The sequence below is a fragment of the Homarus americanus genome, unplaced genomic scaffold (genome assembly GCF_018991925.1).
Source record: "Homarus americanus isolate GMGI-L3 unplaced genomic scaffold, GMGI_Hamer_2.0 scaffold14532, whole genome shotgun sequence".
Taxonomy (NCBI): Eukaryota; Metazoa; Arthropoda; class Malacostraca; order Decapoda; family Nephropidae; genus Homarus; species Homarus americanus.
Genome location: NW_024713954.1, coordinates 322,816 through 335,659, shown reverse-complemented (window position 1 = coordinate 335,659; position 12,844 = coordinate 322,816). Strand labels below are relative to the sequence as shown.

Sequence of the window (12,844 nt, the reverse complement as noted above, 5' to 3'; positions counted from 1 at the left end):
TGCTCTTAGTATATCCAAACCACTAATTAAAAGTGAGTCTCTCTCTCTCTCTCTCTCTCTCTCTCTCTCTCAGGTCATTGTGTGTTAACGTTGATCCGCGTGTTTTGAGAGGTCCGTTATCTCTGCGGCGTGGTTATAGTCGACCCATCTCTGGTCCTGAGAGAGATAAGGGGAGGCGACGTCCTCTTCTATGGTCATGCTTCGTCACATTTTATGGTCTTTTAAAGGGATGAGCTGTGATAAGGATGTGAGACAAGGTGTGAGAGAGGTATGTGTTGGCGGAGAAAGGTGTGAGAAAGGTAGATATTGGCCAGGTGAGGGTGAGCGAGGAAGGTCTTAGCCAGGTGAGGGTGAGAGAGGTAGATATTGGCCAGGTGAGGGTGAGCGAGGAAGGTCTTAGCCAGGTGAGGGTGAGAGAGGTAGATATTAACTGAGTAATGGTGTGAGACAGACAAGTAACGGCTGAGTCAAGTAGATCTTGGCCATATATACTGTAGGTGTGAGGCAGGTAGATATATGGGGCCTATTAAGACAGCGAGCCAGGTAGAAGTGTGTGGCGGCGGACAATAGATGAAGATGTATGCGCAGGTGTTCACGTGGACTTTAACATTACAATGCCCCCGGAAGATGGTTTCCGTTCCGTGGCTGCCGTTTGCTGAAGCCCCGGCAGGTGAGAGGGCGGGGCGAGGGTATACTTGTGGAGGGAGGGGGGGAGACACCGCTGGCAACACAGGTGAGCCGCCACCCACCCGCCGCCCACCACCCACCACACCGCCCACCACACCGTCCACATGTTTAAGCCGATTCCATCTGCATATCGATTATCTTTATTCCTCTCCCGCTTTTGTGTAGTGTACGTCAAGGAATAAGGAAAACTTAAGACAAGGGAAATGGAAGGGGGAAAATTGTTCAAGAAATTGTAGCAAGGTTTAGGAAAATCAGATCAAGTACTTTAGATAATATCTGCGGTACTCCACACATACATCCTGTTATTCTCAAAGTACAATAAGTAATAAACAAATACCTCCCACTGATACACAACGATCCATATTAATTCACTGTGATGAGTAAAGAACATTATTCCAAAATAGGATTCTTAATTCAACATTAGAGTGAAAGCTGATCGTGTTTTCCACAAGTGATCACTAACGCTCAAGTGGCCGGATAACCCCCCATTGCCACCTACAGTAGTATATACGTAATTTTATTTAATATGGATTCCACACCATTGTTACGTCAGTAACACCCCGGAATTGGTAGGAGCGTGAGACACCCCGGAAGGTTTGTTCAGCGTAATGAAGAAGAAAACTGATAGTGGTGCTTACTATTGTGTCACATTCTGAGAAACATTTCCTTGTGGAGTCTATAAGAAAGAAGCTGTGGAGAATACGTGTTTAGCGGCGGAAGGTCTCCGTGACTCAGCTGATGTATAACAGATAAAGCCATACTTCCTGTTGTTGTGCAACAGACTGTCATAAGAAGATGACGCAATGTTCTATTTGTATACGTGTGCTTCACGATGAGGACTAAGAGTAACAGCCATGTACTCTGTATATTCAACTGTACAAAAAATGCAAATGAAACATATAGAATAAAAAAGAGAAAATATTCACATTTCACCAGGTGCTCACATTTCGCCAAAGATCAAAAAAATACGTCAAGCCGATTAAATTCTGGCAAAAAAAAAACTCTCGCTCTCCTGAATTAGTGGACCGCCATTGGAATATATAAAAGGAAATATTTATAGCCTCCAATATTCAGGGGGATAGATTTGAGGATATGAGAGAGAGACGTACAACTGAATACCAAGTATGACAAGTAACATTAGTGGACAACATTGATTCTACCCGGTTGGTGACGACTGTTGGAGCATATGTGAGATGATACTTTGTGGGAAAGCAACTGACAGCCCCAGAAATAGCCACTCCTACCAGCTGATCACCCTAGTAAAACTACCTTCCCAAAGTTCGTTTAAGTACAATTCAGGGGCATGCTATACAGTGGTGTACAATTCACCTCTGGAATTAAATACCAGTTGTTAGTTATTTAGTTAAGCTGTGAGAAACTAGTGTAGTTACCATGGCGAAGAGGCATGAGAAACTAGTGTAGTTACCATGGCGAAGAGGCATGAGAAACTAGTGTAGTCACCATGGCGAAGAGGCAACGCCACTACAGCTGTGGATTGCTGGCTACTGTCACTGCCGGTGTTAGGAGCCGAGTATGACATTGGACATATACCAGTGGCTGCCCATGATACACACACACAGTATGTCGTGAGCTTTTCTTCACCATTGAAGTAGTTTAAAATGTCTTGATGTTAGTTCAATTGATATACTCTATGCTGAGGCTGTTCGTAGTGTGGTTAAGAGACATTCAGACGATATATACAGTATAAGAGATGATAGTTTTACAAGTACACTTATCGGTTAGTGTTTGAGAGACTTGTGAGGAATTTATAGCTAACTGGACCGTAATTTTAATAAGACTTAAATCTAACCATTACAATAGGTTTGGGACCCAGTAGGATTAATATGTGTACCTGTGTTACAAAGTTATAGCACCTGTAATGTAGGAGGCATGGTAGGGAGAAGCACGGTGGTATTGACGTGTGGGCCTCCCTCCACCCACGCTGCCGCCCTGGTGGTCATGCACCCTGGCGCACCACCACCAACCCACCTTCACCACCCACCACCATCATTACCTACCTACTACCACTACTATCATCACTACCTACCTACCTACCACCACCATCATCATTACTAACTACCGTATACCACCAATACTTACCTACCTACCTATCACCACCATCATCATCACTAACTACCTACCACCAATACTTACCTACCTACTACCACTACTATCATCACTACCTACCTATCACCACCATCATCATCACTAACTACCTACCACCAATACTTACCTACCTACCTATCACCACCATCAACACAATCACCACCACCACCACCACCTCGGGTTTGTTTACACGCTGCGGGCTCCAGGTTAACTCCATTCAGCAGCTCCTCGTCATTAGCTGCTGCCTCACTCTCCTCTTGTTTACGCTGGCTAAAGGTGTAATGAACGTAGCCTACAGTAGGAGTAGCAGAGACTATACAGATTTTTATTTCATTTCATATTATTTCTTTTTGTATTTGTTATTATTACGTATACAACTGATTCGTATTGCATTTAAGAATCATTTACTAACTCACTTATTTCTGTAATGTTCAGTAGATTTATATAACAGATTGAGTATCAGGTGTAAGAATTTTTATTTATTTTTATTTTGTTGTTGAATGATAAATTACTCCCTGATAACTGTTGGTCATTTCTACTTACTGTTATATTCACCAGCCATGTGTTAGCTTTTCCTGGCTGACTGAGTAATGTTTTTGTTTACTAACTCCAATGAAACACCAAAGGAAGCGAGTGAGTCACCACCTGCAGGAACTCGGCGGCCACATGGCAGGGAAGGAAGAGCTTTGTCATCTGGTGCGGAGGTCTCGTATACCTGTCTCCACACCTCTAGGTTCTCAGGGTCGTTATAGACACATAGCTCCAGGTAATTGCTATCCACCGAGATCGTCACCGGTACCGTCAACAAGTAATTAATCTCAGATCAGAGTGTTAGGACGGGTAGGCGGAAGTGTGTGGTGGCACGCAGGCCCACTTAGCGAGAAGAATCACCTTTCCCACGGGTGCGCTTGCCGTGTGCACAAGTAACGTTTACTGTTTCTTCATCATTTTGTTCATTTGAAGGCTGAGGTATAAGGGCTGGCGTCCAGACTATCATTGGTTTTGTGTGATGAGTTACGAGCGTGCCCACGAGGACCCTGGAACAACAAGCGTGTGTCTGTGCTTTTTTTTTCGTCGTGTTGCACGTTACTACCACACAGACCTTGCTCACACACGCCCCATGACTCCCATCCCCCTCTAATGTAATTTTTTTATCCCGTCACCAGAGGTCTCATAAAGTTATTGAGGCATTTTCTTACTCTTGGTATTTGTAGTCATCATGTAATGTAGCGTAAGGATATTGTTCCCCTTGTCGCGTCCTTCAGCGTATAGCCGTATTGTATAGCGTGAGTTAGAGTAGTCATGCAGTATAGCGTGAGGTTGTCATGTAAGGGTGTAGTGTTGACATGGCGATTGTTCCCAGGCAGGCGGTGGTCAGTGGGCGGCGTGGGAACCAGCCCCTGCCCCGTGACTACCAGCATCACGGTGCCACTTACTTCCTCTCATGCCACCCGCACTCTTTCGCCACCCATTACTACTCCGCTACCCATTACTGTTCTATCACTCAGTACTACTCTGCCACCCACTACTCCGCTGCCCATTACTGCTGTACCACCCATTACCGCTCTACCACCCTCCATGCTCTACCACCTTCCATGCTCTACCACCCATGACTGCCCTATTCCCCTCCTTGCTCCGCCGCCCACAACTGCCTGTGTTATGAGAGGCTACAACACACCTCTGTTTACGAATTCACTGATCGTGAATCAATTGTTAAATACAATGAACTATTTCTGAAGCAAACACCAGTTGTCCAAACACTCAATCACTCAAAAAAAATAATTTACTTCAACAAGGAAATTTTTTTTTTTGGATCACCTGAAGATTTGCGATCCTTCCTCCAGCTTATTCCACCTGATGATTAAACACCTTAACGCTACCTGGGGGGGGGGTTAGGTTAGATTAGATTAGGTTATGTTACGTTCTGTTAGGTTGTGTTACGTTGGATTAGTAGGCTAGGTTAGATTACATTACATTAGGTTATGTTAGGTTATGATAGGTGAGGTTAAGTTAAGTTAGGGTGCGTAAGGGTTGGTTAGGTTAGGGTGCGGTAGGTTCGGTTAAGTTAGGGTTCGTAAGGTTAGGTTAGGTTGCGTAAGGTTAGGTTAGGTTAGGTTAGGTTAGGTTAGGTTGCGTAAGGTTAGGGTGGTTAAGAAACTGGAGGGATAATTTTCAGGTGATCCAATTTTTTTTACCTGCTGACCAAGTAATTTATTCCTTTTCCATCCCGTGATTTATGTCTTCCTTTCTCCTCCTCCTTCCTCGTTATGCCCAAGTTTGTGGCCTCGCGAGACCCCAGGGAGAAGATACCCCAGGGAGGGAGGGAGGGTAGGTGGTGATAAGAGAGAGAGAGGGCGGGTAGGTACTGGAGGGGAGGGTGGGTTGGTAGTGGTGAGGAAGGGAGGGTGGGTGGTGAGGAAGGGTGGGTAGGTGGTGGTGAGAGAGGGAAGATGGGTAAGTGGTGATAAGAGAGAAAGGGTGGGTGGTGGTGGCGGCGGAAACGGCGACGGCGGCCAGGGTGGTGGTAGTGGTGGTGGTGATAGGTATGGTGAGAGAAGGAAGAAGGTGGGAGCATTCTTGGTGATGAGAGTAATAAGTGGTGAGGAAAGGAGGAAGGGAGAGTGGTGGTATAGGAAGGAAGGTGAATAATGGAGAAGTAGGGAGGGAGGGAGGGAGGGAGGAGGGCCACCATCACAGTAGCTGAGGCAGCAAGTAATTACCAGCGAGAGGATCTACACGATGACCCCAGTCCAGATTCTCAAAGGCTTGTGAAATGAATATTCCTCGTAAGTGAAAATATAAGACCACATCTAATTGGTTCACTTAAGCTAAAAGTACACAAAGCTAACGTCTTAGAATGGCATCAAATCTCACTTAAGATTGTACCTTAACTATATAATTGGTGCTAAGAGATCGCATCTGGTAAAGGAGATTTAGCTTAAATGAGCCAGTTAGATTCTGTCTGACAGAACCAGTTACGAGGAAAATTTGACGTAGGAATCTTCAAGAATTTTGGACCCCAGATTCCATAGTGCTATCGTCAGCCTTTATCAAAGAGGGTGTGGAGGCGTAGAAATTATGCCCAGTGGATTCCTTATGTACTAAAGATATTGTCAGACACATGCAAGAAAGGTAGAAAAAGTTGAGGAATTGTCAGAGAAAAAGTTGGGAAGGTTGTAAGTGTTGCAGGAAAGGTTGAAAGGTGATATATAAAAAGACTAACTTGTTTTATGAAAAGTTGTGGAAATAATACACAAGTGATGATAAGGTTATTAAGTTCATGGGTGTACTATAAGACTATAGTGATCACGTATTAAGAGTTATGAAGATGGATGGATGGTTGGTGATGGTGATGGTTGTGGCGGTGGAGAATGTGGGTGTTCGTGATGGTAATGGTAAGGGTTCTGGATGGTGGTGACGATAGTTGTTGCTAGTGGTAGAGGCTATGTGTGATGATGACAGTTGTTGTTAGTTGTGGAGACTGTTGATGGTAGAGTAATGACGATAGTTCTTGGTAAGGATAAAGTCTGTGTAGTGCTGGTAACGATAGTTGTTGCTATGAGTGAAGATGATAGTTGTTGCTAGTCATGGAGGAACTGGTGGTGGAGGCTGTGGGGGTAGTGGTGGAGGGTGTGAGTGAGGGCACCCAGCTGTACTCAGAGGGAATATTTGAAGCGTCATTAACACCGGAAGTGACCAGCGAGAACCATTCATTTAGATCAGCCTCGTACGTGATACACAAATAATTGATTCCCGTTAACCAGTCACGAGAACCGGTGTAACCATACAGTTGACCCCCCGTGACCCTAATTTGGATCGCGACCTGAGATTAGGAATAGCTGTACTAATCTCATCAGCTCATCTCATTAATCATCGCAGCTCACTTATTCAAAGACAGCCGTGTGACATCAACCCTTACAGTTGTGGTCACATTCGATTGTTGAACAGAAACGTATAAATCGAGTAAAACCACGAGGTATAGGATCGAACGCTGCTGCAGAAGTTTGATGAGCTGCCAGAAAGTGAAATTCTGTTAATGACATTATCGTAATAGACGTACGTAAGACTATACTAAATGAAAAAACTAAAGTAAGCCCCAACGTGAGTTTCAAACCCATGTTAACTTCAATTCACTGAATCGGCATCTTATTAACCGACTTCATAACTCAACATGTATTTCAGATACCCTTGAAGTACAGGGGTTTATTTTGGCTTGGGGGAGTGTAAAACAGCCTAGGCCAGTTTAACCCCCGGGGTGGTGTCTAGCCTCGGCCAGTTTACACCCGGGGTTAAAATCGGCCAGGGGTATAATCTGGCCTTTTACACCGGCGTGTACAAAGCTCCCGTGTGTGTGTGTGTGTGTGCGTGTGCGTGTGCGTGTGTGTGTGTGTGTGTGCGCGTGCGTGCGTCAAGAGTTTCAACACATGTCACTGTTGTAAATTACATTTATTTCGCCTGAATATGCTTTCTCTCCCTGGAGTCACGGAAGCCTGACGAAGGATGCAATCATCATCTGGTTTAAAAATGTGTTTATAATGTTTATGAAGGCCCGGCGATCGTGCATGACAGACACACAGGCACAAAGTATGATATCGGGTCTCTGTAATGGAACATGCAGAGCCAGCAGACGGCTTCTTCACTAGTGAATTGAATGAAACAAATTGATAAAATGATATCTCGATTTGTTTCGTTCGGGGAGATTGTGAGAATGTTGGCGAGTTGTGGGGTACCCGAGACAATGGTGTTGGCGAAAGGTGACGATGTTGACATCCCGGAGTGAGGGTAATTATGTGTACACCTATTTTGATCCAGTGTTATCTTATACACACACACACACACACACACACACACACACACACACAGACACACACACACACACACACACACACACACACACACACACACACACACACACACACACACACACACACACACACACACACACACACACACACACACACACACACACACACACACACACACACACACACACACACACACACACACACACACACACACACACACAGTTTGCATGACAACACTTGTTAAAACGTATAATAATAAGTCTCGCTCTGTGTATTTTTTTTGTCTATTTCTCGTTGAATTGTATTATATTAATATTCTTTAATTCAAGATGTTTATAGTAATAAATTAAGCACACCAGACCTGCATGTAAAGGTAACTATCACTTTATTACCAATATAAATTAGGCCCCGTGTTGATTATCTCGTGTAAAATAAAATACACCTTTGTTTCCACTTCTCTAGGCAATAGTTTTGGGGTCGACAGATATGTGAGAATATGCAGTTTCATTAATGTTTCTTGTAATGTTCGGTTTTGTGTTACATTTCAAAATGATTTCCTTGTAATATTTTTTTTTTACAAACGAAACTTAAATTTTAGTGCACAGATTCGATTCAACGTCTCACTGCATCGAGAACTGAACAACTGTAATGCCTCGATCTTTTTTACCTTTAAAAATTTATGCAAAGTTAAATGATTAAGTTCAGTTATAGATAAATACTAGTCTACGAAGATCTGTAACCTGAAGCTTTAACTTTACTTACGTTTGTGTTTCCTTGTATAGTTTACTGGTTAATGTCTCAGGTGTTAGTGAACTGTACAAAGGAACAACTTCACTCTACATATTGTATATATTATGAAGAAGGTTTACATAATATCCTTGTTAATGTTATTTTAATTATACTTTATTCATCGTCAATTTACAAAAATTACTTAATGAAATTACTACCTTGAGGATACCCGCCGTCCCCAGCATTATTCCTCTCTTCTCCACACGTTCCTCCTCATCCTTCTCCTCCATGCCTCTCTTACATCTCCTCCTTCAAGTGTCTCTTCCCCCACCTCCTCCTCCAAATCTTTATTCTTACCCCATCATCAATTTGTTTCTCTTGCTCCTCCCAAATTTCACATATATGATCTGTTAAAAGAAAAAAAGATGAATGATTGAAGTAGGAGATCAAAAGAAAATTTAAGGGCTGAATCTCCGACCATAGCATGATAGTTACTGCCCGCCGGCCTGGGAAGCCCACCGCTCCTGGCACTACCCACCCTCCTCCTTGCGAAACACCGAATTATAAGGAGAATCTGCCCCCCTTTCCCCCACACCCAACTAACACGCTGGCCTGCCTCTACCATGCTATGGATATCACCCGGAGTTGTGATGGATGGCTCGTACAAGTATTACTGTTATTTGGAAAACTAAAAGATCTTGAATAATTTTTTTTTTTATTTAGTTGCGTATTGTTGTTATTACTTCAGATTTAAAGATGGCAGATACGAGGATTATTGAATACTGAGGAAATCTTGGTTTCATGTGACAGAGAGAAAAGTGTGATCGTACTTGAAGGCTGTTTTTTATTGTATTGACTTACACTTCACGTCCTGGGCTCAACGATACTAAAAAGTGAAACCTAAATACATTACTACAATAAGAGACTGAAATAAACAGCTTAAAAAAAAATTCAAGTTGGAAAATACAATTATTTAGTTGACTGTACACTTACCTCCCGGCCATACAGTATACTCGTATATATAGAGTGGGATTTTAGCCGTCATAATGAAGAGTTATATTATGTAAACTATGGAAGTGAAACATTTTATTTTAATCTTAAGAAAATCAATAGTTTAAAGCCAGTTATTTGATCGTCTTAACCCAACCCAAGTACTTAATAATCACGTACTGGAGGAGGATTCGAACCCTTGATATTGATTACTGTATTTTAGATTGATGGTTTAATATAAGGCATTTATTTCTGAAGGACGGAGGAAACTTACTGGTGTTTTAGGGAGAGAATCTGTTATGTAATGTTGTGTAGTTTCTTGAATTTCATGTAATGTAACAACTTGGTACAGAATTGTGAGTGAAAACCTGAGAAGAGAATGGATGAGTTATTGTTACATGTGTGGGTGAATGTGGGCGTGGGTTGTATAGGTGTGGGCGTGTGTATATGTGTATGGGTGTAAGTTTTTATGTGGGTTCTGTAGACATGAGTGAGTTTGGTTGTACCTCGGTGTGAAATGTAAACTTGTGTGGTTCGGTGGGAGTAACACACACACACACACACACAGTACAGGGAGTCGTGGACGCCTATCCTCTCAGCTGACCTTTGCGTGTGTTGGCTTCTGAATTGCGTTATTACACTTGTGTTATCTCTGGGTCCTCTGGCCTCGCCCTTAAAAAAAAAAACTGCACACTGTATATTTTTTCATTTAAACAAAAAATCACATTTCATAAATTTTTCTGCAGCTGGCCAATTTTGCTTTAATTAGGACCGTATCATTAATTCATAACCAGTTTTTACTATATGTGTGTCTGTTCCTCGAAATGAACAAGTAGTATAAAACAAACTAAGTACTAATAATATATAAAGTAAGTTTTTATGTACACATAGACAGTAGAGAAATCTTAGTAATGGTGTATTTCCTGTGTGTGTGTGTGTGTGTGTGTGTGTGTGTGTGTGTGTGTGTGTGTGTGTGTGTGCAGGATGCCTTGTGAGAACCTCCGTCTTGGCATCCTTTAAGTGACGTGTGTATCTCCGTGTCCAGTAAGAGTGAGGTGACCTTTCCCTTGATGTGATGCTTATTTGGTGTTTTGGTGACCCGGTTGGTGGTGTGGCCCGGTTGGTGAGGTAGTGGTGTGGCCTGGCTGGTGATGTGGTTGTGTGGGCCGGCTGGTGAGGTAGTGGTGTGGCCTGGCTGGTGAAGCAGTGACTCTCCCACAGGTTTACTTTACTTCCTGGATTACTTCACGGTTGTAACCTCCACAACCTGCTTGAGGGTCATCATCATCAAGACCCGGGTGGCACACACACACACACACTGGGGGTAGGGGGTGTTACTGTATATCCACACCACGGCCAGGAGTCACAGCTGAAGTTAATGGAGCAGTTTGCGTATCTGAACGGTGTTTCTCTGCAGACAAAACTCTTTACAAGGAAATCTCCAGCCGACCTGGAAGGATCTCAATGATGTGTTGCCGACATGAAGACCAGATCCTGGAAATCGAAAATTGAAGATCAATATCGAATTTTAAACCTATTACATAACCCTGATCAGTCTTCTCATTTATGACGGAGATGTGGGTACCACTACATGACAACACTAACTATTAAATCTATATGTGTTCTAGATGCTGCAATATAATGTCATATACCCGATGTTACAGCTAAGGACTGGCAGGCAAAGTTTGTGATATGTGGCACTCGTGTTGGGGCGATTTCCTACTCCAGGGCAAATTGATTGTAATTATTCTTAAACAAGTTAGTGGAAAAATAAATAATGCAGTTGGTGACTTTCATCAAGTATTCAGAAATCACGTTTGACCAAAAGAAAAAAGTCACTTAAATGTGCAAAGGAGCGTTGATTTTTTTAATGGTGCCAAGAAGTGATTATACCTACCCACCGCTAGATGGCTGAGGGTGTAACATAAACACAGAGTTAACTGCAGAACACAAGCTGCTGAAGACCTGCAGTAGCTGGTGTTGGAGGAAACATTACCAGGCCGTGCCGGTGTGTACAGTACAGTCAACAAAGACGCCGTAGACTAAATCCCAGTGATCGTCCGAAGATACGTGGAACCACAGAGGCTTGTATGCCTTTCACCTGCTTGGCTGCCTCTTGTGGTAGTGGCACTGTGACTGTGTGTGTGTGTGTGAGTCATTCATGTGGCCATATTGATGATGTTAAGATATACGCCGTGGTTGTTGTGGCCCGGGTGGTCGTGTTTACAATGTAATGGTCCAGTCATTATTCACGTGATTCATTTAAGGGAGGAGAGGGTAACTGTCTCCCGTTAGCAGGTAAAGTACACGGCGCTACCTCGTGAATAATGATTTCAATTTTCAGCGTAACCGGAATTTCCACCTTACGCCGTGCCTATATTGACGTCGAGAGGCTCTTTACTGTTGACTCTAAATTTCCTCCAATAAATTATGGTCATAATGGCGCGTTAGCATATTGGAGAAATAATGAAAGATAATTTATTCATATATACACTTTTGTAAATATTATCATACGATGAATTATATATCCCCTCAGAAGTCGTATTTTTCATTCTGTCCTTATATATTGGGGGAATATTAGGGTCGATTAATATATTTAAAACACACTCATTGGCTACACCGAGCGAGCCTCCTCAACAGTATAAAGGACCTCTTGTCAACGTGTTCACGTGGACGACGCCTGAGGTACAACACCCACAACCTCTACGGTAACAAGAGTAAGGTTACGAACACCTGAGATATAAGAAGGTGGATTTAAAAATACGAAAGCAGATACACGTCGACAAATTGCATTAATCGGATAATTACATAGGAAAGGATAATAAGGGCCATAAACTAATGACATTAATAGTTATAAACGATTTTGGGGAGACTAATCGAATGGTAATTATACAGGTATATTTTAGACGGAGCAACAGGAAAAGAACATTAAGATTAGGTTAGTGAACCATACTGGCTAGTCTAGGAGGCTGGGCGTGAAGGATGACCGCGTGAGCGTAAATAATCAGGATGATGTAGTGGACGTGGGATGTGTTTAATATACGAGAGTGTGGGCTGGTCTGCCCCGCCCGTCCCCGCCCATGTGACCAGGTGTGTTCCCGTGATGACGTCTCACCAGGTAGACGCACCATTATGGGAGTCACAACTAGTAGACACAACCTCGATAACATTCTAACTAGGACAAGTGACTCTCTGACGGCACCACAACGTCCCAAAAGATGACATCTCATTGCTAGACATAGTAATGATGGGGTCGTTAATAGTCAGCCCATTATTGTCGTCATCATTGGTCAGTTGATCAATGGGCGTAGATCGATCAAGGTGTGGGAAGGACTGTAGGGAGAATCTCCTTCATCTGGCCGCATTTACCTGTAGTGTCCGGGTAGCTGGCTTGTGTCCTCACCTTACCAACACCAACAACACAGTATTCCAGGTGGGTCAGTTTTCAGCATGTCTTATTTATAACCATGTCCTGTATTTTACGATTCAGCGGCCTAGCGGTGTCAAAAATCCCCAGATGTGTTGAG

General features: G+C 43.1%; 1 protein-coding gene across 1 annotated transcript in view; it reads left to right on the top strand.

The window, feature by feature from the left end:
- The window catches only part of LOC121875247, a 28,384-nt gene that overhangs the window by 15,230 nt on the left and 310 nt on the right, over nt 1-12,844 (top strand). The gene's annotated exons all lie outside the window — the stretch shown is intronic.